Source organism: Bos taurus, chromosome 11 (assembly GCF_002263795.3).
Source record: "Bos taurus isolate L1 Dominette 01449 registration number 42190680 breed Hereford chromosome 11, ARS-UCD2.0, whole genome shotgun sequence".
Classification (NCBI taxonomy): domain Eukaryota; kingdom Metazoa; phylum Chordata; class Mammalia; order Artiodactyla; family Bovidae; genus Bos; species Bos taurus.
Genome location: NC_037338.1, coordinates 23,354,705 through 23,382,177, shown reverse-complemented (window position 1 = coordinate 23,382,177; position 27,473 = coordinate 23,354,705). Strand labels below are relative to the sequence as shown.

Genomic DNA, 27,473 nt, shown 5'->3' with positions numbered 1-27,473 from the left:
TTGGAATACTAACCATATTTTCAAGGAAAAGTAATGATTATTCTGATAGTCCCTCATTACATGCCCTGCAACGTAGGATACAAGAGATCTAATGTCAGAACAATCAATTGAAGTGTAAAACTGTATTGAGCTTTAGAGAACTGATTTGAGAGATTTTTCTGCTCTATGGATTAAACATGTTTGCTGGCATGACTTGCACACCCAATTATAGATACTGTACATTTAACTCTGGACTGGGACTTCTCTGTTCTGTTTAAATATGCTCACTGATTCCTCAAAGACTTTCTGTAATGCAATGTTAATTTGAAGTAACTACATCTGTAAAAATTGGGAAAACCTTTTTTTTTTTTTTCTTCTGTTCATGGTAAGCTGTGTTTCAATCCTATTTTTCAGATGCGTTTTGGGGGGATAAAAATGTTTTCCACATATAGTCTGTTCCTAACCATCTTTCCTTTTAAAAGAATAGAAGATGAGTAAAACACATATAATAATTTTTAAGTTTAAATCCTTCTTTTCAATTAGAGAGAATAAAAATATATGACACTGCAGAATTTTTCAGAGAATTAAATAATATACTGAATGAGAAATTATAAAGTGCAAATTATAATGAAAATGTTCTTAACTTGATACCTAAGGCCAAATTGTCTCTATCAAAGCTGTCAGGGTCCATTGATAAATTTCAAGAAATTGAGAATAACTAGAATTAAGTGAGAAGTTGATGGATGCACACTTGTAATGTGTCACATTTGAGTAGTTCTTTTTTGTGCCTTGGTGCCTCTCTTAGCAAAAGAACTTCATCTTTCCAATTTTATAGATAAAGAGACTAAGAGCAGACAACAAATTATCTGAACAGGACTCTGGGATTCAGGACACAGTTTTCTTGACACCAACACTCTTGTCACTCCACTACACAGGACAAAACCATGGAACAGAAAGTAGATTTGAATCTATGTTTTGTGAAATTTCAAAGCAACAGAGAAATCCTCAGTTGTCTACAAGGTATTCATATATGGATTTTAATGTTCTTTGTCATCATCTCCTTCCTTTCTCATGTCTCATTTGAATAACAGACCAAGTAAGCAGAGGAAGCATTCAAATTCAAGTAGCCTGCACTCATTTGGGAGAAGTTTCTGGATGGAAATCTGCCCTCTACTGCAATGCAATCCTATGTGGAGAATGTTTCAAGAAGACATTCATTTAGTAGCTATTTTTTGAGCTTGCACCTTATAGGTGGCATTGTATTAAGTATGGGGGAAAAGAGAACCTGGACTCTTTAAACTGTCTCACTTGAGAAGGGTCTTGAGCCTGTGAATATATTACCATATTTGCATTAAAGAAAATGAATCACACCTGTATTTAGAAAATAGATTGGTTCTCAATGTAGACTGAGTAATCAATTTGGATAATAGTGTAATAATCCAAGCAGCAAGTGGTTGGGGCATAGACTTGGATTACTGTGATATTGAATGGTTTGCCTTGGAAATGAACAGAGATCATTCTGTTGTTTTTGAGATTGCACCCAAGTACTGCATTTCAGACTTTCTTGTTGACTATGAGGGCTACTCCATTTCTTCTAAGGCATTCTTGCCCACAGTAGTAGATATGCTCATCTGAATTAAATTTGCCCGTTCCTGTCCATTTTAGTTCACTGATTTCCACTTTAGTTCACTTACTCCTAAAATGGCAAGTTCACTCTTGCCATTTCCTGTGTGACCACTTCCAATTAACCTTGACTCATGGACCTAACATTCCAGGTTCTTATGTAATATTGTTCTTTACAGCACCAGACTTTACTTTTACCCCCAGACACAACTGGGCGTTCTTTCCTCTTTGGCTCAGCCTCTACATTCCTTCTGCAGCTATTTCTCTACTTTTCTCTAGAAACATATTGAACACCTATTCACATGGGGGGAGGGGTGGAGGCTTCATCTTTCAGTGTGTACCCTTTTACTTTTTCATACTCTTCATGGGGTTCTCAAGGCAAGAACGCTGAAGTGGTTTGCCGTTTCCTTCTCCATGGACCATGTTTTGTCAGAACTCCCCACCATGACCTGTCCGTCTTGGGTGGTCTTACATGGCATGGCTCATAGTTTCATGAGTTAGGCAAGGTTGTGGTCCATATGATCAGTTTGGTTAGTTTTCTGTGATTGAGTAATGGGGAACAAAATGGCAGTGAGATGCAGAGAAGGGGGTGAATTCAGTAGAAATTTAAATACTCGAATAAGAAATTTCTGATGGCTGTTGGGCTAATTGATGAGAAGACTTAGAGAAACTGACAGATTGAAGAACATGCCTGGGTGTCTTATTGGAGCAACCAGGATGATGGTGATGATGCTGACATCGTAAGGAACTTAGGAACTTATAAGGTGACAGTGGGACTTAATAATGAAGATTATTCATTTAAACTTGGGATAATTTAATCATTTTCTTCAAAGAGAACTTGAAGAAACTTCAAGGGTTTTCTGGAAAGATTTGAAAGTTTTACTGTGTTGGTTTGTTTATTTTGGGGACTAGGGTAAGCTGGTCAGCACAGCTACAAGAACAATTAATACAGAAATTTTCCACAGTTGAGGTTCAATCTCCCCAGCATTTCAATTGGGTGAACTTTGTCCTGTCTCACCGACGAGGATCTTTCCATGCCTGTCATGTTGTGGTGTGTCATTGAGCCAGTCAACTGGCAGCAGTTTGATCTATTTACCAAGAAAATTTGTAGCTTGGAATTGATTTGTTACCTTAATTCAGTGACTGCTAAGCAAGATGGAATAGGAGGTAAAGGGAAGTGTGTGGGGAATCTCAGCATCCTACATGAAGGGCTGGCAAATTGGAATTCTTCCTGCTGCAATGGGGGTGGCTTTGCACATGTTGTCTGAACAACCTCAGGACATGCGTTGCATGGCCCTTTCCCTTCAGTGAAATGAGGGTCCCTGAAGCAGTTTGATGCCTGTGCTGGGGCATCCATTCCGTATGGAATGGCAGGACACTAGCAATGTTAGGGTAGCTTACTTCACATTATGCGGCAGGAAGACTCAAGGAAACAACATTCCAAATACATATATACTTTAAGCAAAATTAGCCCCTTGGGATATGATTTGAATAGTATTTAATGCTTGTTTTAATATTTAAAACAGGGGGAGGAAAAAAAGAAAAAAATGAGTAAAACTTATTATAGCTACCTCCATCTCTATTGTGGCATTTATTTTTAATTCTCACTTCCACACTAAGATGTAGGCAATAGGATACTATGCTTATTTTTAAAGATAAGAAAATAAACAATTAAGAGTTTTAATGACTTGCTGAGGGTCATTTTTATCTTTAACAGTATAGACCTGACCAAGCAAAACTGATCGTTCTCAGCAAGAAATAGAACCAAGGTGATTTTTGCTCCCTAGGGGATGTGTGCCAATGTCTGGAGATGTTTTGGATAGTCACAGACAGAATGTAGTACTACCAACATCTAGTTGGTACCAGGGATGCTGTTACACATCCTTAAATGCACAGAAAAGTCCCACACCACACTAATGTGCACAACAAAAAATTATCCAGCCCCAAATGTTAAAGTGCTAGGACTTTGGATTTAGGCTGTGTGAATCTAGATCAAAACTTGAAGGGGACCTTCCCTGGTGGCCCACTGGTTACGACATCACACCTTCACAGCAGAGGTGCAGGATTGATCCCTGATTTGGGAACTAAGATCCTGCATGCTGTGCAGCACAGTGAAAAACAGGAAAAATAATTGCAGGTAATTGGGTAATTAGATAAATTAGTTGATCTCAGTCAGTCAGTCAGTTCAGTTACTCAGTCGTGTCTGACTCTGCGACCACATGGACTGCAGGACGCCAGGCCTCCCTACCATCACAAACCCCCAGAGTTTACTCAAGCTCGTGTCCATTGAGTCGGTGATGCCATCCAATCATCTCATCCTCTGTTGTCCCCTTCTCCTCCTGCCTTCAATCTTTCCCAGAATCAGGGTATTTTCAAATGAGTCAGCTCTTCACATCAGGTGGCCAAAATATTGGAGTTTCAGCTTCAACATCAGTCCTTCCAATGAATATTCAGGACTGATTTCCTTTAGGATGGACTGGTTGGATCTCCTTGCAGTCCAAGGGACTCTCAAGAGTCTTCTCCAACACCACAGTTCAAAAACATCAATTCTTTGGCACTCAGCTTTCTTTATAGTCCAAACCTCACGTTCATACATACTGCTGCTGCTGCTAAGTTGCCTCAGTCGTGTCCGACTCTATGCGACCCCACAGACAGCCCACCAGGCTCCCACGTTCCTGGGATTCTCCAGGCAAGAATACTGGAGTGGGTTGCCATTTCCTTCTCCAATGCATGAAAGTGAAAAGTGAAAGTGAAGTCGCTCAGTCGGGACTACTAGAAAAACCATAGCCTTGACTAGTCGGACCTTTGTTAGCAAAGTAACATCTCTGCTTTTTAAAATGCTGTCTAGGTTGGTCATAAATTTTCTTCCAAGGAGTAAGCATATTTTAATTTCATGGCTGCAGTTACCATCTGCAGTGATTGTGGAGCCCCCGCAAAACAAAGTCTGCCACTGTTTCCACTGTTTCCCCATCTATTTGCCATGAAGTAATGGGACTAGATGTCATGATCTTTGTTTTCTGAATGTTGAGCTTTAAGCCAACTTTTTCACTCTCCTCTTTCACTTTCATCAAGAGACTCTTCAGTTCTTCTTCACTTTCTGCCGTAAGGGTGGTGTCATCTGCATATCTGAGGTTACTGATATTTCTCCTGGCAATCTTGATTCCAGCTTGTGCTTTATCCAGCCCAGCATTTTTCAAGATATACTCTGCATATAAGTTAAATAAGCATGGTGCCAATATGCAGCCTTGAAGTACTCCTTTCCCTATTTGGAACCATTCTGTTGTTCCACGTCCAGTTCTAACTGTTGCTTTCTGACCCGCATACAGGTTTGTCAAGAGGCAGATCAGGTGGTCTGGTATTCACATCTCCTGAAGAAATTTCCACAGTTTGTTATGATACACACAGTCAAGGCTTTGGCACAGTCCATAAAGCAAAAGTAGATGTTTTTATGGAATTCTCTTGCTTTTTCGATGATCCAGCAGATGTTAGCAGTTTGATCTCTGGTTCCTCTGCCTTTTCTAAAACCAGCTTCAGTTCAGTTCAGTCGCTCAGTCATGTCCAACTCTTTGAGACCCCATGAATCGTAGCACGCCAGGCCTCTCTGTCCCTCATCAACTCCCAGAGTTCACTCAGACTCACATCCATCGAGTCAGTGATGCCATCCAGCCATTTCATCCTCTGTCGTCCCCTTCTCCTCCTGCCCCCAATCCCTCCCAGCATCAGAGTCTTTTCCAATGAGTCAATTCTTTGCATGAGGTGGCCAAAGTACTGGAGTTTCAGCTTTAGCATCATTCCTTCCAAAGAAATCCCAGGGCTGATCTCCTTCAGAATGGACTGGTTGGATCTCCTTGCAGTCCAAGGGACTCTCAAGAGTCTTCTCCAACACCACAGTTCAAAAGCATCAATTCTTCAGTGCTCAGCCTTCTTCACAGTCCAACTCTCACCTCCATACATGACCACAGGAAAAACCCTAGCCTTGATTAGATGAACCTTTGTTGGCAAAGTCATGTCTCTGCTTTTGAATATGCTATCTAGGTTGGTCATAACTTTCCTTCCAAGGAGTAAGCGTCTTTTAATTTCATGGCTGCAGTCACCATCTGTAGTGATTTTGGAGCCCCCAAAAATAAAGTCTGACACTGTTTCCACTGTTTCCCCATCTATTTGCCATGAAGTAATGGGACCAGATGCCATGATCTTATCTGGAAATTCACAGTTCACATACTGTTGAAGACTGGCTTGGAGAATATTGAGCATTACTTTACTAGCGTATGAGATGAGTGCAATTTTGCAGTAGTTTGAGCATTCTTTGACATTGCCTTTCTTTGGGATTGGGATGAAAACTGACCTTTTCCAGTCCTGTGGCCACTGCTGAGTTTTCCAGATTTGCTGGCATATTGAGTGCCAGCACTTTCACAGAATCATCTTTTAGGATTTAACATAGCTCAACTGGAATTCCATCACCTCCACTAGCTTTGTTTGTAGTGATGCTTCCTAAGCATTCCAGGATGTCTGGCTCTAGCTGAGTGATCACACTATCATGATTATCTGGGTCATGAAGATCTTTTTTGTACAGTTCTTCTGTGAATTCTTGCCACCTCTTCTTAATATCTTCTGCTTCTATTAGGGCCATACAATTTCTGTCCTTTATTTAGCCCATCTTTGCATGAAATATTCCCTTGGTATCTCTAATTTTCTTGAAGTGATCTCTAGTCTTTCCTATTTTATTGTTTTCCCCTATTTTTTTTTTTTTTTTTGCACTGATCACTGAGGAAGGCTTTCTTATCTCTCCTTGGTATTCTTTGGAACTCTGCATTCAAATGGGTATATCTTTCCTTTTTTCTTTTGCTTTTTGCTTCTCTTCCTTTCACAGCTATTTGTAAGGTCTTCTCAGACAGCCATTCTGCTTTTTTGCATTTCTTTTCCATGAGGATGGTCTTCATTCCTGTCTCCTGTACAATGTTACGAACCTCCATCCATTGTTCATCAGGCAATCTGTCTATCAGATCTAGTCCCTTAAATTTATTTCTCACTTCCACTGTATAATTGTTAGGGATTTAATTTAGGTCATACCTGAATGGTCTAGTGGTTTTCCCTACTTTCTTCAATTTAAGTATAAATTTGGCACTAAGAAGTTCATGATCTGAGCCACAGTCAGCTCCTGGTCTTGTTTTTGCTGACTGTATAGAGCTTCTCCATGTTTGGCTGCAAAGAATATAATCAATCTGATTTCAGTGTTGACCATCTGGTGATGTCCATGTGTAGAGTCTTCTCTTGTGTTGTTTGAAGAGGGTGTCTGCTATGACCAGTGCATTCTCTCAGCAGAACTCTATTAGCCTTTGCTCTGCTTCATTCTGTACTCCAAGTCTGAATTTGCCTGTTACTCCAGGTGTTTCTTGACTTCCTACTTTTGTATTCCAGTCCCCTATAATGAAAAGGACATCTTTTTTGGGTGTTAGTTCTAGAAGGTCTTGTGGGTCTTCATAGAACCATTAAACTTCAGCTTCTTCAGCATTACTGGCTGGTACATAGACTTGGATTACTGTGACATTGAATGGTTTGCCTTGGAAACAAACAGAGATCATTCTGTCGTTTTTGAGATTGCATCCAAGTACTGCATTTCAGACTCTTTTGTTGACTATGATGGCTACTCCATTTCTTCTAAGAGATTCCTGCCACAGTAGTAGATATAATGGTCATCTGAGTTAAATTCACCCATTCCAGTCCATTTTAATTCACTGATTCCTAAAATGTCGATGTTCACTCTTGCCATCTCCTGTTTGATCACTTCCAATTTGCCTTGATTCATGGACCTAACAGTTGATTTCAATGAGTTGCAATTCCAGGAAGGAATCCTGGAATAGAATGGGCCAGTTAACTACATTAGAGTAGAAAATGTATATTGCTGTTCCTACACTCCATTGGAAATGTTGGAAAGGTATTTCAATATTTCACCCTTATGTGAATTCTCTCCTATTCTTCTGAAGATAATAAAATTATTAGACAATAAGAATGACAATAAAATCAATGAAAATTAGTTAACTCCAACTTATACAGAACAAAAATTTACATGCATACTAAGACACATATACATACACATATGTATGTACATATATATACATATATATGTATGAGATACATATATAAGAATATAAGAGATACATATATAAGAATATATATTACATACACACACATATTTACTAAAACATACATAATTTATTTTGTAAACATATTGTTCACAAAGTGGACTCAACTCTTTCCCCAAAGATTTATTGATTTATTTGAAGACCTTGCAATCATTTTGAGAATTTTCCCTGCATGAAACAAATTCCAAATTTGTAATATCAAACTTTTCAAGAGGTACATAACTCTGAAGTCATCCAGAATAAAATCCACAACTCAGATCTAGAAGAGGAAATCAACATACCCAAATCAATTATTCATGGAAAGCTTCAGAGACATTAGGGCTATCAATTCTCATCATAAATAAGAAATGTAAAACATGTCATAAAGAGAATTTAAAATCCAAACACAGCTTCAAATTTGGAGTGTCTCCAAGCAAGACTTTGCTATTGCATTGTTAACTCTTGGATGCAGAATAACCATATAATTAGAAGAAAGAATCCTGCTTACTATAACATAGATATTTTTTAGTACTGGTACTCTTAGATTGAAGTAATTGATTTCATAACTGCATAAGATGTCAACAAGTCAAAATATGCAAATCTCTGAAATGCTAATCAATAGAAATAAAAGTAGTAGCCTTGGAAGGGGCTACAGAGAAGTACAGTTAGCAAAGGAGAATATGCAGCCCATGTAAATAACTGGGAGGGACTGGCAAGCATTCTGGAGAATAGAAGGTGGAAAATGAAACCACAAGGGGTCTGTGAAAGATATTGATATTGGATACCAATGTTTAGACACCATGGGATACATAAATATATAAGACATTGTTCTAACTCCAGCGGAAGCCTAGATCACAAGAAAATAATAAAGTTTAAAGGAAAATAACTCATTCTTACAGTTAAATTGGAGAATAGTTTCATAAAAGTGTTATTTGGCTCTTGAGTTAAGCCTTAAAACTATAAATTTATATTGGAATAGATAGTGGAACAAGGAGGGAAAAATCATACTGTGTGTTTGTGGTCTATAAGGTCCTAATTGCTTTTTTTTTTTTTAAACCCATACACTACTTCCTGTATTACCTATCTGTTGCAGGAAGGGGGACCCCTTTCAGGGCCCCAAACTGGGCTCTTGTCTAACACTCAGAAATGAATTGTCCGAGGAGACACATCTGCTAACAAAGCAAGAGATTTTATTGGGAAAGGGCACCAGGTTGGAGAGCAGTAGAATAAGGGAACCCAGGAGAACTGCTCTTCCACGTGGCTCGCAGTCTTGGGTTTTATGGTGATTAGTTTCCGGGTTGTCTTTGGCCAATCATGCTGACTCAGGGTCCTTCCTGGTGGTGTAAGCCTTGTTCAGCCAAGACGGATGCCGGAGAGAAGGATTCTGGGAGGTGGTTGGACATGTGGTTTCTCCTTTTGACCTTTCCTGAACTCTTCCAGTTGATGGAGGCTTATTAGTTCCGTGTGCCTTACCAGGACCTCCTGTGGTAAAACAACTCATGCAAATAGTTACTATGGTGCCTGGCCAGGGTGGGCGGTTTCAGTTAGTGTGCTTCCCCTAACATATCCACTGACTACCTAAGTTGTTACCGACAGATGTCTCCACAGTTCTTTACCCTAAGGATATATACTATTTTGTCATCACCTTCAAAATTTAAGCTCTTTTAGACAGAGCAGCTGTCTTCTCCACTTTTGTACTCCCAGCTTATTATAACCATGAAACAATGTAGGCAGTCTACAAAAATTGGTTGAAATGGAGAAAATGAAATCCCAGAGCAAGCCCTGCACGAGGCTGAAGACTGCCTTTACTCCTCAGGGGGAGATTATATGTGGAAATATTCTGAGACTGAGTAGAGAAACAGTCACTGAAGCAGTGAGTCATTTTCAGGAAAATATTTCTGTCTTTTGAAGAGCATTTGAACATAGCCCCGCTTGCTCACTAAAAATGCCACACATCCTCTGAAATGATGTACATAAATTGAGAAACATGAGTATTAATGCATCTATCTTTAGCAAATTCCTCTTTAGCAGCATGTTATTTATTGCTCGCTCAGAGTAAGTTTACAGATTTGAGGAACTATGCATAAGCAAATGTTTAGTAAAGTGATTTCCTCTTTATGTAGAATCTCACTAGGAAAATCCTTTTCCTCCATTTGCCCCTGTGAAACATAACCTAAGCACATGGTTTCTATAACATTAAGGACAGAATCACCTATCCGGGATGAAACTTTATAGGTAGTTAGGGAGCTAGGTTTACAGAGTTGTCATCTGTCTCACATCCTGTTAGTTAGAGTTTAAGGGCATGTCTCTGTTCTTGAGAAACCCTAGGAAAAGTGGAAATGAAAGCGTTATTAGCTTAGTCATGTCCAATTCTTTGTGAGCCCATGGACTGTAGCCCACCATGCTGTTCTGTCCATGGATTTCTCCAGGAAAGAATACTGGAGTGCATAGCTATACCTCTTCTCTAGGGGATCTCCTTGACCCCAGGGATCAAATATAGGTCTCCTTCATTGCAAGCGGATTCTTTGCCATCTGAGCCACCAGGGAAGAGCTATACAGTTGAAAGAAAGTGAGAGTATTAGTCACTCTCACTTTGACTTTGACTCTTTGCAACCTCATGGTTTGTAGCCTGTCAGGCTCCTCTGTCCGTGGAACTCCCCAGGCAAGAATATTAGAGTGTGTTGCCATTTCCTTCTCCAATACAATTCAGCATATGCTTAAATAACATTATAGAGAATCTTTTCATACTGTTCATGGGGTTCTTGAGGCAAAAAGGGTTTACCGTTCCTTCTCTAGTGGACCACATTGTGTCAGTTAATGGACGTGATGGAATTCCAGAGAAGCTATTTCAAATCCTAAAGGACGATGGTGTACAAGTGCTGCATTCAATATGTCAGCAAATTTGGAAAACTCAGCAGTGTCTACAGGACTGGAAAATGTCAGTTTTCATTCCAATTCCAGAGAAGGGCAATGCCAAAGAATGTTCAAACTATAGTACAATTGCACTCATTTCACATGCTAGCAATGTAATGCTCAAAATCCTTCGGGCTAGGCTTCAGCAATACATGAACCAAGACTTCTAGATGTACAAGCTAGATTTAGAAAAGGCACACAAGTCAGACATAAAATTTCCAACATTCATTGGTTAATAGACAAAGCAAGGGAATTCCAGAAAAACATCTACGTCTGCTTCATTGACTATGCTAAAGCCTTTGATTGTGTGGTTCACAACAAACTGTGGAACATTCTTAAAGAGATGGGAATACCAAAGCACCTTACCTGTTGAGAGGGTAACAGGCAGGAATGCCAGGGGTCTCCAAATGGAGGAAATAGGCAGCAAGTATCAGACATTTTTTTATCCCTCTCTTTAGCAGGAAGAAATAAACTACAAGTGTCAGATTTTCTTCCCTTCTCTAGGGCTGCACTCAATATACCAGCAAATTTGGAAAACTCAGCAGTGGCCACAGGACTGGAAAAGGTCAGTTTTCATTCCAATCCCAAAGAAAGGCAATGCCAAAGAATGCTCAAACTACTGCACAATTACACTCATCTCACATGCTAGTAAAGTAATGCTCAATATTCTCCAAGCCAGGCTTCAGCAATATGTGAACCATGAACTTCCAGATGTTCAAACTGGTTTTAGAAAAGGCAGAGGAACCAGAGATCAAATTGCCAACATCCGCTGCATCATCAAAAAAGCAAGAGAGTTCCAGAAAAACATTAATTTCTGCTTTATTGACTATGCCAAAGCCTTTGACTGTGTGGATCACAATAAACTGTGGAAAATTCTGAAAGAGATGGGAATACCAGAGCACCTGACCTGCCTCTTGAGAAACCTATATGCAGGTCAGGAAGCAACAGTTAGAACTGGACATGGAACAACAGACTGGTTCCAAATAGGAAAAGGAATACGTCAAGGCTGTATATTGTCACCCTACTTATTTAACTTATACACAGAGTACATCATGAGAAACACTGGGCTGGAAGAAGCACAAGCTGGAGTCAAGATTGCTAGGAGAAATATCAATAACCTCAGATATGCAGATGACCCCACCTTTATGGCAGAAAGTGAAGAGGAACTAAAAAGCCTCTTGATGAAAGTGAAAGAGGAGAGTGAAAAAGTTGGCTTAAAGCTCAACATTCAGAAAACTAAGATTGTGGCATACGGTCCCATCACTTCATGGGAAATAGATGGGGAAACAGTGGAAACAGTGTCAGACTCTATTTTTTTGGGCTCCAAAATCACTGCAGATGGTGACTGCAGCCATGAAATTAAAAGACACTTACTCCTTGGAAGGAAACTTATGACCAACCTATATAGCATATTCAAAAGCAGAGACATTACTTTGCCATCAAAGGTCCATTTAGTCAAGGCTATGTTTTTTCTATGGTCATGTATAGATGTGAGAGTTGGACTGTGAAGAAAGTTGAGTGCCGAAGAATTGATGCTTTTGAACTGTGGTGTTGGAGAAGACTCTTGAGAGTCCCTTGGACTACAAGGAGATCCAACCAGTCCATTCTAAAGGAGGTCAGTCCTGGGTGTTCTTTGGAAGGAATGATGCTAAAGCTGAAACTCCAGTACTTTGGCTACCTCATGGAAGAGTTGACTTATTGGAAAAGACTCTGATGCTAGGAGGGCTTGGGGGCAGAAGGAGAAGGCAGGAGGAGAAGAGGATGAGATGGCTGGATGGCATCACTGACTCGATGGACGTGAGTCTGAGTGAACTCTGCTAGTTGGTGATAGACAGGGAGGCCTGGCATGCTGCAATTCATGGAAAAGACTCTGATCCTGGGAGGGCTTGAGGGCAGGAGGAGAAGGCAGGAGGAGAAGAGGATGAGATGGCTGGATGGCATCACTGACTCGATGGACGTGAGTCTGAGTGAAGTCTGGGAGTTAGTGATGGACAGGGAGGCCTGGCGTGCTGCAATTCATGGGGTTGCAAAGAGTTGGACCAACTGAGTGACTGAACTGAACTGAAGTGAACTGATACAAAATAAAAGGAGGTTTCTTTTAAAATTCTGTGTTGTCATGAGGACACCTGGTTGCACCTGAACTTAACTTTTCTCAAACCTTGTGCTAACCAATGCATTTTTTAATGGAAATGATTTTCTTAAGCTGTGTTAATAAACTATGTATTTACCTTAGACTTTATCTTTCTTCCTGTTGGTTCCATCTAAGACTCAGAACTGACTGGACAGTTTACTCATGTAAATGTTCTCTTAAGCTATTTAATGAGACTATATTTGCTTGGAAACCTGCCTTTTTTCAAGATTCATGTCAATAATTTTATGGCCGGAATGACTCGCCTTGTCCCAGTGTTATCTCAAAATGCATGTTGTGGGTGAGGGGTCTGGTGCCACTCTCTGAGTTTTGAGACATTTCCTTTCTCTAATTAGCAGCCTGCTAATAGATATATAACTTCCTGTCAAAGACTAGCAGGGGGACACTCTTTCTGCCCCCTTCTGAAGTCTATGTCAAAAGCTTTCTCTATCTCTTTTATACTTTAATAAAACTTTGCTACACAAAAGCTCTGAGTGATCAAAGATCGCCACTGGCCCCAGATTGAATTCCTGTCCTCTGGAGGCCAAGAATCCTGGCGTCTTTCATGGCTCAGCAGCAACCTTTCACTGTCTCCTGAGAACTGTGTATGCAGGTCAAGAAGCAACAGTTAGAATCAGACATGGAAAAACAGACTGGTTGAAAATTGAGAAAAGAGTATGTCAAGGCTGTGTTTTCATCTTGTTTATTTAATTTATAAGCAGACTACATCATGGGTTATGCCAGGTTGGATGAATCACAAGCTGGAATCAAGACTGCCAGGAGAAATCAGAAAAAAAGTGAGAAATATTAACAACCTCAGATATACAGATGACACCACCCTAATGGCAGAAAGCAAAGAGAAACTAAAGAGCCTCTTGTTGCGGGTGAAACAGGAGAGTGAAAAAGCTGGCTTAAAACTCAACATTCAGAAAGCAAAGATCATGGCAGTCAGTCCCATTACTTCACGGCAAATAGATGGGGAAAAAGTGGAAACATATTTTATTTACTAATAAAACAATGTGACAGATTTTATTTTCTTGGACTCCAAAATCACTGCAGATGGTGACTGCAGCCATGATATTAAAAGACGCTTGATCCTTGGAAGGAAAGATGACAAACCTAGACAGCATATCACAAAGCAGAGATTCTTTGCCTACAAAAGTCCATATGGTCAAAGCTATGGTTTTCCCAGTGGTCATTTATGGATGTGAGAGTTGGACCATAAAGAAGGCTGAGCACCAAAGAATTGATGCTTTTGAATTGTGGTGCTGGAAAAGACTCTTGAGGGTCTCTGGACATCAAGGAGATCAAATCAGTCAATCCTAAAAGAAATCAAACCTGAATATACATTGGGAGGACTGATTCCGAAGCTGAAACTCCAATACTTAGACCATTTGATGCAAAGAGCAGACTCATTGAAAAAGACCACGATGTTGGGAAAGATTAAGGGCAGGAGGAGAAGAAGACAACAGAGGAAGAGATGGTTGGAGAGCATCATTTACACAATGGATATGAGTTTAAGCAAACTCTGGGAGATAGTGAAGGACAGGGAAGCCTGGCATGCTGCAGTTCCTGGGGTCATGAGAGTTGAACCATAAAGAAAGCTGAGCATTGACCCTTCATAGGGGTCAATAACAGGCACTATTAGCTGCCTCCCAATAGATATTCACCCTTTCTTCCTTGTTAATATTTAGAATCTTAGTAGTATTCAAAGAAGCAATGTTTCCAGATAAACAGTCATTTTTACAGCCTCCCTAGCTGATATGAATGGCCATATCAGAAAAACATTTTGACTAAAGAGGCATAGTGAAAAATTTCCTCCAAAAGCCTTTGCTTTCTTGAAAAGGGGGACATCCACAGCTGCTATAGCTTTCACATCTCCTATTTTAAAGCAAGCCCCACTTTCCCTCCAGATAATACACAATCTGTCCAATTCCCTTTCCCACAATTTTTCTCAAATAATTAATTTGCAGTTTCTTTTTTCAGTTTCTCTACTCTCGCTCTATTTTAAACACATTCCAACCAGACATTCATCCACCACTCTACCAAAACCCTTCTCACAATCACTAATGCCCTCCAGCTGTCAATACTATGATTATCTTTCAATCCTCCCATTGGCTGATCTAACAGGAGATTTTCAAACTCTTGAACAGCTCATCCTTTTTCAAACACTCCCATAATATTTTTCTGTTAGGAAGAAAATTCTCTACTGTTTTCCTCTGAGTTTTCCAGCCTCTTATTTTTGTCTCTGCACTGGATCCTCCTTATATTCCTGAATGCAATGTACTGGCTTGCAGAGCTTGAGCCTTAGAACTCCTCTCCTCTTCATATGGTCCTTTGGATCAACTCTAATCTCAAGCCTTTAGACCACCATCAATTCACTGAAACTCTCAAAGTTTTATTTTAGTTTTCAAGACTTCAGGTTTTAACATTATCATCTGAATCTCAAGCACCAACCAAAAATTTAACAAGTTCAAGACTGAACTGCTAATTTTCTTTCAATCTGTTCTTTCTTCATTTTAGGCAACTCAGTTTCAGTTGTTCATGCCAAAACCTTCAACATCATGCTTATCACTCTCTCTTCCTCACACCCTACGCTTCCCAATCACCACATCCTGGCAGGTCTACAGATTATATAGAGAATTTGACCATTGCTCACTACCACCATCATTTCTCACAAGATTACTGCAATATTCTTTCACACGTTCCCCTGTTTTCACTCTTGCCTCCCTATGGTCTCCCCTCCTCAGAAAAGCTAGGGCATCATATCACAGTGTAAGTCAGGTCATATCACTTCTCTGTTTAAAACCTCCCAAATGACTCTCTTTGGAGAAGGATAAAAGCCAAAATCTTTACATGGCCTCCGCAGTCCTGTATCATCCATCACTCTCTTGTTCTGGCTTTCTCTTCACTCTCCACTGTTTCTCCTCATCCTAGAAACACTTCAGGCAAGGTCTTGCCTCAACATTTGCAATGACTCTTCTATCAGGCATTTCCTTCAGATGTTCATGAGTACTTCCTTCACTTACTCAGTTCCCTACACAAAGGCCATCCTATCCTTCCCTGACCACACCACAGAAGACAGCCATTTCTCCAGTCATTTTTCCCTCCTTGTTTCCTACATACCCTGTTCCATTTCAATGCCACCTACCACATATATATTTGAATATTTGTTTCTTCTCTGTGGATTTTCAGTAAAATATAAACTTTGAGAAAACAGGTAGATACTGCATACCTAAAATAATGTTTGATACCTTGTAGGGTATCAATGAATATCTGTTTAATGGATAAACAGGGAATCAATGAACAAATGAATAATTATGGCAAGCTTCTCTGCACCCATCAAAATTATGGGCAACCCAAAACTTTAAGTAACATGTTAAAATACTGAAAATGCAGTAAGTTGACCAAAAAAAAATTTATATATATATATAATATTTTGAAATTAATTGTTTATAGTATATAATTAGGCACACATGCTGAATATTAAAGTAAAAGTGCTAGTCACTCAGTCATGTCTGACTCTCTGTGACTCTATGGACTGTAGCCCTTCAGGCTCCTCTGTCCATGGAACTCCCTAGGTAAGAATACTGGAGTGGGTAGCAATTCCCTTCTCCAGGGGATCTTCACAACCCAGGGATCAAACCTGTGTCTCCCGCACTGCAAGCAGATTCTTTACCCTCTGAGCCACCAGGGAAGCCCCAAATAATAAAAGGACTACATAAAAATATTGACAATGATTTTTACTGTTTGGGAGTGAAATATCTTTTACCATTATAGCCTCAAACTATTAATCTACATGTATTATTTTATATTATTTTAGAACTAAAAAAAAGGATTTATTTTTAAAATAAAAGTCATACTCCTTTAACTTTCACACTTGTATTCTTCCCTATGTTCAACATAATGCCATGCATATAGTGGGTGTGTCATCAGTATATATAAAATAAGTAACTAAAATACTACTTTAATATAAAAATTTTCAAGATCAGTTTTAATTTCCAGCAACAGCTTTTAAAAAGCATTTTTATATATTCAGTCAGATTGTCATTCCATATACATTTTTAAAGCAGAAATTTTGTCAGGCAAGATTCTAAGAATATAGGAGTGATCATGGCAGTTAAAGCTTCACCTTATAGAACTTACTTTCTATTATAATTGAGACTTGCTAAATAAGCTCTACTGGCTTCCCTGGTGGCTCAGACGATGAAGAATCCACCTACAATGTGGGAGACCTGGTGTGATCCCTGAGTTGGGAATATCCTCTAGAGGAGGGCATGGCAACCCACTCCAGTATTCTTGGCTAGAGAATCCCCATGGATAGAAGAGCCTGGGAGGCTACAGGCCATGGGATCGCAAAGAGTTGGACATGACTGAGTGACTAAACACAGCACAGCACAAATAATCTCTATAAGGGCTTCCCAGGTGGCTAAATGGTAAAGAATTTGCCTGCCAATGCAAGAGGCATGGGTTGCTTACCTGGGTTGGTCAGGAAGATCCTCTGGAGAAGGAAATGGCAACCCACTCCAGTATTCTTGCCTGGAAAATGCCATAGACAGAGGAGCATGGCAGGCTGCAGTCCATGGAGTCACAAAGTCTAACACAACTGAACAACTGAGCAGGTGTGCACAATCTCTATGAATTTGAAAAATAGAAATAATAATCATGTATTAAGCATGATTCTCTCTCTGTCCTTAACAATAAAATGTTTGTTGTTGTTGTTTATCTTACCCTTTCCTTCTGTTTGTTGGGTACTGTAATTAACAAAATAAGGAAATTACTTGATTAAAGCCAATATGAAAGTCTTTTTGGAGACATGCTTTAAATGCCCATTCGAGTGTGCTTTATTGATTTATTTTCCTTCAAATATAGTGAGATAAGCTATACTAATTACTGCTGTTTGTATATTATTATCATCATATCAATTTGTGTTTAACAGCTCAGAGGTGAATCACATGAAGAATATTAAAGCCATTTACACAGAAAATACACATTTTGGAGCACAAACAAGTTGAATATTTTAATTCTTACTATTACAAATACCAAATGTTGATAAATTTAACTATTCCTTTAGGGTTATTATAAAGTGAAATCATGTGAACTCATTAGGTTATCAGATTCCAAAGCCATTTCATTACCTACTTAATTCTTCTTTCTGATTTCATGCATACCAAATGTCACTCTGATTATAATTTGCTTTTTGATGTAATTTTTCTTCAAAGTTAAATGATAAGTTTTGGTGAAGTTCCTGTGAGGACAGACTTGACAGTGATACCTTTTTTACTAATATAGCTAAACGGTCATTATGTTGCATATTTTAATGCAAAGCCAATATGCAAATAAAAGTCTTCCAGAGTAATTTCTATGATGGGTGACAACTAGATCATATTGAATATAAGGAGAAATACCAATTACACTCTACTGATTATGCAAATAATTAAATGTTGATAAGCAATGTCATATTTCCTTAGACTATTAACAGTGCTGTTTCCAAATCAAGATTTCCATAAATATGTGTTTAATTAAAATAAGAGGAAAAGCATAGTCTAAAGCATAACACATATTTGTATGGTGATACAAAAAAAAAATCTTGGAAAACACTGTAGTATTTCCTAATTATATCTTTCAAATATTAGTTACCCATTGTCACCTACAATTTATTCTATCTTTCTACAGAGTAATATTTTGCTTACATTTTTGGCTATGAGTAAAAGCAGTATATACATAAAAACATGTAAGCACTGACTAGCAAAATACAGTAGCTTTGTCTATATTTCGTGAGGTATTTAGCAGTTGTCTGACACAAGAATGAAGCCACCATAACAAACAATATTTAAAGCTTTATTATCTGCTTCAAATAGAAAAACATTCTAGCATTATATATGATGCTAAACAGGGACATGATGCTAAACAGATGAAAATTACATACTCCAACATATAACAGACTGCATACCTGTATCTAGGAATAAACTCAAGGGAGATTTTTCAGACTAGAAAATGGTTTATCATCAGACATTACATGTCATTGTTCAAAAATTTTTAATGAAATTTTATTTTCATAGGCATTTTATTCTTATTCTATGTGCACTGTTAAAAAGGTGTTTGTGTATGTGTTTCCCTCCCTGGATTAAAGTAAATAAATTCTGGTCTAGTTAATTTTGTCTTAAAGAACTAATAGATGAATTAAAGTTGGTCCATATTCCTTACTGTACTCTACATTTCTTTGTGCACTTGAGCAAAAGAACAGAAAATTGAAAAAAAAAATGATGAAAGATCATAATAGCTCAAAATAAAAATGAGTATCTCTATTTTATCTTCACAAATTAAAGGAGAAGTGGCTGAGACTTTCAATCAACCTACCATAATCATCTCTGTTTGTTTCCTTTTCCAACTGTTTGTTTCTCCTGATATTAATTATGAATTTCAGGTTTTGAAGCAGTAATATAAAGAACATAGACTGTATAACCAGCCATAAGAGGATTTGCATTACATATTTGTACTTAATAATTCTGTGACCTCACACAGTTTGACAGTAATTTTGTTTATTTTCTTCGAGTGTAAATATAAAAGTTTTGCTTCATAATACTGCCAGGAGTTAATGAAATAACGTATGCATAATGCTGAATACATCTGTTGTTCAAATTCTTCAATGAAAAATTTGGGGGATGGGTGAATTTTTCAGATTGCTGAGGATCACAATCGAGGGTCAGAATTAAATGCTGTGTGATTGTGTGAAATAGTAATTCTTAAAAACTTATTATAATTGCTAGCAGAAGGGCCTCCTATAGGTCAGACTTATCATTAAGAATCTTCTACACATAACCTTTGATATTCACTCCAAGTTAGAAACTTAATAAAAGTAATTTAAAAATGAAAAATTTGAGGTTTGGAAATTTGGAGTAACTAGCCTCTATAATATAATGCAGGGAATATATCTCAAGTTACCCCTGATTTACAATGTGAAACGAAAGTCATGTCCCACTTTTTGTGACTCCATGGACTATACAGTTCTCCAGGCCAGAATACTGGAGTGGGTAGCTATTCCCTTCTCCAGGGTATCTTCCCAGCCCAGGATTGATCCCAGGTCTCCCACATTGCAGGCAGATTCTTTACCAGCTGAGCCACAAGAGAAGCCCAAGAATACTGGAATGGGTAGCCTATTCCTTCTTCTGCGGATCTTCCCGACTTAGGAATCGAACCTGGGTCTCCTGCATTACAGGCAGATTCTTTACCAACTGAGCTATCAGGAAAGCATTTCTATAATGCTAATATCTTATATTAACATGCTATGATTGTCAAAAGGAAGAAATCAAAATTAGTACACGATAATTAATTAATCTTCAGATTTTATTTGTATTTTACGAGAAGGAAATGGCAACCCACTCCAGTGTTCTTGCCTAGAGAATCCCAGGGACGGGGGAGCCTGGTGGGCTGCCATCTATGGGGTCGCACAAAGTCAGACACGACTGAAGTGACTTAGCAGCAGCAGCAGCAGCAGCAATTTTTCACTGATATCATCAAGGGAGAAAATAGAAGAAAATTTTGTTCTTCCCCCGAGAAAAACAAAAGGAACCATGGGGCAAAGAACAGATGAAATAGAACAAACAGAAAACAACTAGTGAGTTGATAAGACTTAAATCTAATTGTATCAATTACATATTAAATGGAAATGGAAATGCAGGTATACCGCATCATGTCATCTGTATTTATATGCAAGACTTCTTGCATATAAGAAAGAAGACTTCTTGCATATAAATACAGAAGATGTTCTTTGTATCTGTAATAATCTTAATAGTATATGTAGGGTTAAAATAGATGTAAGATTAAATGAATAGCAACAAGAATGCAGAGGAATAAAGGAGAAAAGAGTCGTACATGACTGAAGCAACTCAACACTCATGCAGGGGGGAGGAGCTAAGATGGTGGAGGAGTAGGACGGGGAGAACAATTTCTCCCCCACAAATTCATCAAAAGAACATTTAAACGCCGAGTAAATTCCACAAAACAACTTCTGAATGCCGGCAGAGGACATCAGGCACCCAGAAAAGCAACCCAAGTCTTCGAAAGGAGAGAGAAGAAATACAGCTCCACCCACCAGAACACCGACACAAGCTTCCCTAATCAAGAAATCTTGACAAGCCACCTGTACAAACTCACACAGAGCAAGGAAACGCCACAATAAAGAGAACTCCACAAACTGCCAGAATACAGAAAGGACACCCCAAACTCAGCAATTTAAACAAGATGAAGAGACAGAGGAATACCCAGCAGATAAAGGAACAGGATAAATGCCCACCAAACCAAACAAAAGAGGAAGAGATAGGGAATCTACCTGATAAAGAATTCCAAATAATGATAGTGAAATTGATCCAAAATCTTGAAATCAAAATGGAAACACAGATAAATAGCCTGGAGACAAAGATTGAGAAGATGCAAGAAAGGTTTAACAAGGACCTAGAAGAAATAAAAGAGAGTCAATGTATAATGAATAATGCAATAAATGAAATTAAAAACACTCTTGAGGCAACAAATAGTAGAATAACAGAGGTAGAAGATAGGATTAGTGAATTAGAAGATAGAATGGTAGAAATAAATGAATCAGAGAGGATAAAAGAAAAATGAATTAAAAGAAATGAGGACAATCTCAGAGACCTCCAGGACAATATTAAACGCTACAACATTCGAATCATAGGGGTCTCAGAAAAAGAAGACAAGAAGAAAGACCATGAGAAAATACTTGAAGAGATACTAGTTGAAAACTTCCCTGAAATGGGGAAGGAAATAATCACCGAAGTCCAAGAAACCCAGAGAGTCCCAAACAGGATAAACCCAAGGTGAAACACCCAAGACACATATTAATCAAATTAACAAAGATCAAACACAAAGAACAAATATTAAAAGCAGCAAGGGAAAAACAACAAATAACACACAAGGGGATTCCCATAAGGATAACAGCTGATCTTTCAATAGAAACTCTTCAAGCCAGGAGGGAATGGCAAGACATACTTAAAGTGATGAAAGAAAATAACCTACAGCCCAGATTATTGTACCCAGCAAGGATCTCATTCAAATATGAAGGGGAAATCAAAAGCTTTTCAGACAAGCAAAAGCTGAGAGAATTCAGCACCACCAAACCAGCTCTCCAACAAATACTAAAGGATATTCTCTAGACAGGAAATACAAAAACGGTATATAAAATTGAACCCAAAACAATAAAGTAAATGGCAACGGGATCATACTTATCAGTAATTACCTTAAACGTAAATGGGTTGAATGCCCCAACCAAAAGACAAAGACTGGCTGAATGGATACAAAAACAAGACCCCTACATATGTTGTCTACAAGAGACCCACCTCAAAACAGGGGACACATACAGACTGAAAGTGAAGGGCTGGAAAAAGATTTTCCATGCAAATAGGGACCAAAAGAAAGCAGGAGTAGCAATACTTATATCAGATAAAATAGACTTTAAAACAAAGGCTGTGAAAAGAGACAAAGATGGTCACTATATAATGATCAAAGGATCAATCCAAGAAGAAGATATAACAATTATAAATATATATGCACCCAACACGGGAGTGCCGCAATATGTAAGACAAATGCTAACAAGTATGAAAGGAGAAATTAACAATAACACAATAATAGTGGGAGACTTTAATACCCCACTCACACCTATGGATAGATCAACTAAACAGAAAATTAACAAGGAAACACAAACTTTAAATGATACAATAGACCAGTTAGACCTAATTGATATCTATAGGACATTTCATCCCAAAACAATGAATTTCACCTTTTTCTCAAGCGCACATGGAACCTTCTCCAGGATAGATCACATCCTGGGCCATAAATCTAGCCTTGGTAAATTCAAAAAAATTGAAATCATTCCAAGCATCTTTTCTGACCACAATGCAGTAAGATTAGATCTCAATTACAGGAGAAAATCTATTAAAAATTCCAACATATGGAGGCTGAACAACACCCTGCTGAATAACCAACAAATCACAGAAGAAATCAAAATAGAAATCAAAATTTGCATAGAAACGAATGAAAATGAAAACACAACAACCCCAAACCTATGGGACACTTTAAAAGCAGTCCTAAGGGGAAAGTTCATAGCAATACAGGCATACCTAAAGAAATAAGAAAAAAGTCAAATAAATAACCTAACCCTACACCTAAAGCAACTAGAAAAGGAAGAAATGAAGAACCCCAGGGTTAGTAGAAGGAAAGAAATCTTTAAAACTAGGGCAGAAATAAATGCAAAAGAAACAAAAGAGACCATAGCAAAAATCAACAAAGCCAAAACCTGGTTCTTTGAAAGGATAAATAAAATTGACAAGCCATTAGCCAGCCTCACCAAGAAACAAAGGGAGAAAAATCAAATCAATAAAACTCAAACTCTTCCAGAAAATTGCAGGGGAAGGTAAATTTCCAAACTCATTCTATGAGGCCACCATCACCCTAATATCAAAATCTGACAAAGATCCCACAAAAAAGGAAAACTACAGGCCAATATCACTAATGAACATATATGCAAAAATCCTTAACAAAATTCTAGCAATCAGAATCCAACAACACATTAAAAAGATCATACACCATGACCAAGTGGGCTTTATCCCAGGGACGCAAGGATTATTCAATATCCACGAATCAATCAATGTAATACACCACATTAACAAATTGAAAAATAAAAACCATATGATTATCTCAATAGATGCAGAGAAAGCCTTTGACAAAATTCAACATCCATTTATGATAAAAACTCTCCAGAAAGCAGGAATAGAAGGAACATACCTCAACATAATAAAAGCTATATATGACAAACCCACAGCAAACATTATCCTCAATGGTGAAAAATTGAAAGCATTTCCTCCAAAGTCAGGAATAAGACAAGGGTCCCCACTTTCACCATTACTATTCAACATAGTTTTGGAAGTTTTGGCCACAGCAATCAGAGCAGAAAAAGAAATAAAAGGAATCCAAATTGGAAAAGAAGAAGTAAAACTCTCACTATTTGCAGATGACATGATCCTCTACATAGAAAACCCTAAAGACTCCACCAGAAAATTACTAGAACTAATCAATGATTATAGTAAAGTTGCAGGATATAAAATCAACACACAGAAATCCCTTGCATTCCTATACACTAATAATGAGAAAACAGAAAGAGAAATTAAGGAAACAATTCCATTCACCATTGCAACGGAAAGAATAAAATACTTAGGAATATATCTACCTAAAGAAACTAAAGACCTATATATAGAAAACTATAAAACACTGGTGAAAGAAATCAAAGAGGACACTAATAGATGGAGAAATACACCATGTTCATGGATTGGAAGAATCAATATAGTGAAAAAGAGTATACTACCCAAAGCAATTTATAGATTCAATGCAATCCCTATCAAGCTACCAATGGTATTCTTCACAGAGCTAGAACAAATAATTTCATAATTTGTATGGAAATACAAAAAACCTCGAATAGCCAAAGCGATCTTGAGAAAGAAGAATGGAACTAGAGGAATCAACCTACCTGACTTCAGGCTCTATTACAAAGCCACAGTTATCAAGACAGTATGGTACTGGCACAAAGACAGAAATATTGATCAATGGAACAAAATAGAAAGCCCAGAGATAAATCCACGCACATATGGGCACCTTACCTTTGACAAAGGAGGCAAGAATATACAATGGACTAAAGACAATCTCTTTAACAAGTGGTGCTGGGAAAACTGGTCAACCACTTGTAAAAGAATAAAACTAGAACACTTTCTAACACCATACACAAAAATAAACTCAAAATGGATTAAAGATCTCAAACGTAACACCAGAAACTATAAAACTCCTAGAGGAGAACATAGGCAAAACACTCTCTGACATACATCACAGCAGGATCCTCTATGACCCACCTCCCAGAATATTGGAAATAAAAGCAAAAATAAACAAATGGGACCTAATTAAACTTAAAAGCTTCTGCACAACAAAGGAAACTATTAGCAAGGTGAAAGACAGCCTTCAGAATGGGAGAAAATAATAGCAAATGAAGCAACTGAAAAACAACTAATCTCAAAAATATACAAGCAACTCCTACAGCTCAACTCCAGAAAAATAAATGACCCAATCAAAAAATGGGCCAAAGAACTAAATAGACATTTCTCCAAAGAAGACATACAGATGGCTAACAAACACATGAAAAGATGCTCACCATCACTCATTATCAGAGAAATACAAATCAAAACCACTATGAGATACCATTTCACGCCAGTCAGAATGGCTGCGATCCAAAAGTCTACAAGCAATAAATGCTGGAGAGGGTGTGGAGAAAAGGGAACCCTCTTACACTGTTGGTGGGAATGCAAACTAGTACAGCCACTATGGAGAACAGTGTGGAGATTCCTTAAAAAACTGGAAATAGAACTGCTTTATGATCCAGCAATCCCACTGCTGGGCATACACACTGAGGAAACCAGAAGGGAAAGAGACACGTGTACCCCAATGTTCATTGCAGCACTGTTTATAATAGCCAGGACATGGAAGCAACCTAGATGCCCATCAGCAGATGAATGGATACGAAAGCAGTGGTACATATACACAATGGAGTATTACTCAGCCATTAAAAAGAATACATTTGAATCGGTTCTAATGAGGTGGATGAAACTGGAGCCTATTATACAGAGTGAAGTAAGCCAGAAAGAAAAACACCAATACAGTTTACTAACGCATATATATGGAATTTAGAAAGATGGTAACAATAACCCTGTGTACGAGACAGCAAAAGAGACACTGATGTATAGATCAGTCTTATGGACTCTGTGGGAGAGGGAGAGGGTGGGAAGATTTGGGAGAATGGCATTGAAACATGTATAATATCATGTATGAAACGAGTCACCAGTCCAGGTTCGATGCATGATAGTGGATGCTTGGGACTAGTGCACTGGGACGACCCAGAGGAAGGGTATGTGGAGGGAGGAGGGAGGAGGGTTCAGGATGGGGAACACAGATATACCTGTGGCAGATTCATTTCAATATTTGACAAAACTAATACAATATTGTAAAGTTTAAAAATAAAATAAAATTAAAAAAAAAAAACATAGGCTGTTCACTCTATATCAAAATGTGGTCTTATCATAAGGTCTTATATATAGTAAGTAGTCATTATTTATTTGATGGATCAAATAATGCATATTGAGTGAATGAATGCATATTTTGAAAGATAATCCAATGATCTTTTTTTCTGGAAATGATCATCTTTCTTATTACATTCCAAGTATCTAAAAAAAATAAGATGAATTGAATTTGATTCATTTTGCTGGTAGGATATTTATATCAGAACTAAATAAAAAGTGATTTGATTATTAAAAAAAAACACTCATGCACAAGAAAATAGTTCTGAACAAAAGGAATAATAAACTTGACTGACATAAAACAATTCATTAGAAAAAATGATCAATAAGCATCATGGTAAATTACTTTAGTCATGTCCAACTCCTTGCAATAGCTGCCAGCTCTTCTGTTCATGGGATTCTCCAGGCAAGAATACTGAAGTCAGTAAGCCATTCTCTTCTCTAGGGGATCTTCCTGACACGGGGGAGTAAGCATCATATTTAATGGTGTCTTACGAAAGTGTTCCATTGAAAATGAGAAAGAAGAATATTATTGACATTTCTATTCAGCATTCACAGGGAAGTCCTTCCAAGTGCAAAAAACAAAGCAAGAACAAAAAACTGAGAGATAAGTTGGGAGTTTGGGATCAACATATACACTGCTGCTGCTCCTGCTGCTAAGTCGCTTCAGTCATGTCCGACTCTGTGCGACCCCAGAGACAGCAGCCCACCAGGCTCTGCCGTCCCCAGGATTCTCCAGGCAAGAACACTGGAGTGGATTCCCATTTCCTTCTCCACATATACATACTACTATATATAAATTAGATAACCAACAGAACCTAATATATAGTACAGATAATTGTACTCAGTATTTTGTAATAATCTATAAGATAAAAGAATCTGAAATGAAATATATATATGCATTACTGAGCTGTACATCTGAAAGTATTACAATATTACAAATCCAAAAAGAAAGAAAAAAATAACAAAATGCTATAAGGAGTGAAAAATAAGAAGTATAACTGTTAACTATCATAGATGAAATAACTGGATATACAGAAAAAGAAACCAAAAATATCCACTGATAAATGTTTAGAATTAATGGATAATGTTTAGAATCACTGCCTATTAGCAAATATATATGTATAGACACACATGTATATATACACACAAATAATTTTGATATTCATTAGAACTCTAATAATTTCACATATGGCAAGAAATAGCCAGAAAGTAAAATGTAAAGTGATACTATTTACCTGAAATATCAAATACCAATGAATAAATTAAATGTTAGATGCTTTTACAACTAGTGAAAAAATTACAAAATATTTTACAATAAACAATAAAGACTTGAATAACTAGATTATAGTTTGTTAATGAATTGGAAAACTTAATATTATAAAGATGTCAGTTTCTCCCAAATTCTTTAGTTTAATCTAATCTCAGTACTATTTTTGCAGATTGAATTCATATATGAAAATAGGAACATTCATTATTAGTCAACCTAATGTTCAAAAGAACCACCTGAAGAAGTTTTACCAAAATTCATAAAGGTATCATATTAACACCATAGCAATTAATAACCATGTACTATTGGTT

The 27,473-nt window shown here is 37.8% G+C and overlaps 1 long non-coding RNA gene across 1 annotated transcript in view; it reads right to left on the bottom strand.

Moving 5' to 3' along the window:
• Positions 1-17,249: 17,249 nt before the first annotated feature.
• The window catches only part of LOC132346511 (uncharacterized), a 262,306-nt gene continuing 252,082 nt past the window's right edge, over positions 17,250-27,473 (bottom strand). The window contains exon 3 of the long non-coding RNA XR_009496334.1: positions 17,250-17,400. This is a non-coding gene — a long non-coding RNA (uncharacterized lncRNA). The remainder of the gene's footprint in view (positions 17,401-27,473) is intronic.